The sequence below is a fragment of the Orycteropus afer genome, unplaced genomic scaffold, assembly GCF_000298275.1.
Source record: "Orycteropus afer afer isolate SDZICR_OR568_19922 unplaced genomic scaffold, OryAfe1.0 scaffold00037, whole genome shotgun sequence".
Lineage (NCBI taxonomy): Eukaryota > Metazoa > Chordata > Mammalia > Tubulidentata > Orycteropodidae > Orycteropus > Orycteropus afer.
Genome location: NW_006921624.1, coordinates 10,926,897 through 10,927,959, shown reverse-complemented (window position 1 = coordinate 10,927,959; position 1,063 = coordinate 10,926,897).

Sequence of the window (1,063 nt, the reverse complement as noted above, 5' to 3'; positions counted from 1 at the left end):
TGACTTTGGTTCTTTCTTCTTTTTGATGTATACCTTTATTGCTACAAATTGTCCTCAGCACTACTTTGCTGTGTCCCAAGGATTTTGGTATGTTCTGTTGTCATTCTTGTTTGATTCAATCCATTATTTAATTTCATTTTTTATTTCTTCTGTTAAGGAGCTCTGGTAGTGTAGTGAGTAAGACATCTGGCTGCTAACCAGAAGTTCAGTAGTTTAAACTCACCAGCTGCTCCATGCAAGGAAGATGAGGCAGTCTACTTCCATAATGATCTATAGTCTTGGAAATCCAAGGGGGTTTCCTTATGAGCCCAAATTGACTCGATGGCAATGGGTTTGGGTTTGGTTTATTTCTTCTGTTACCCAGTAGTTTTTAAGCAAGATGTCTCCATGTATCTGATTTTTTTTTCCTTGTTCTTTCTTTTGTTGATTTCTGAATTTATAGCATTGGATCTTCTAGATCTTTGTTGAGTTTCTTTCTAATTGCTGTCTTTCACTGAGAGTAGTGTATTAAAGTCTCCTACTGTTATTGTGGAATTGTCTATTTCTCTTTTCAGTTCTGTTAAAGTTTGATTTGTGTGTTACCAATTTCTTCCACTGAGTGAGTAGATACTTATTATGGTGGTGTCCTTTTGTTCATTTGACTCTTTAATAATTATATAATGTCCTTCCTTTCATCTTAAGCTGATTTTTGCTTTAAAGTCTATTTTTTTCAGAAATTAATATAGTCACTCCTGCTCTTTTTTGTTGCCATTTGCTTGATGTGTGATTTTCCATCCTTGGACTTTTAACTTATTTTTGTCTTTGTGTCTATGGTGTGTCTCCTGTAGATACCATATTGATAGGGCATCCCACTACTCTCTGTCTCTTGGTTAATGTGTGTAATCCATTTACTGCAGTGTATCTATCTGTAGGTACAAATTTATTGCTTTCATTTTATGGGGTGTGTGTGTGTGTGTGTGTTTATAATGCTGAAGATTTCTTTGTTCCATGTATTCTTCTGTGCTTAGCTCATTTTGTTTATGAATTTTTAAAATCCTTTCCGTCATTGTTGTTGTTTTAAGGT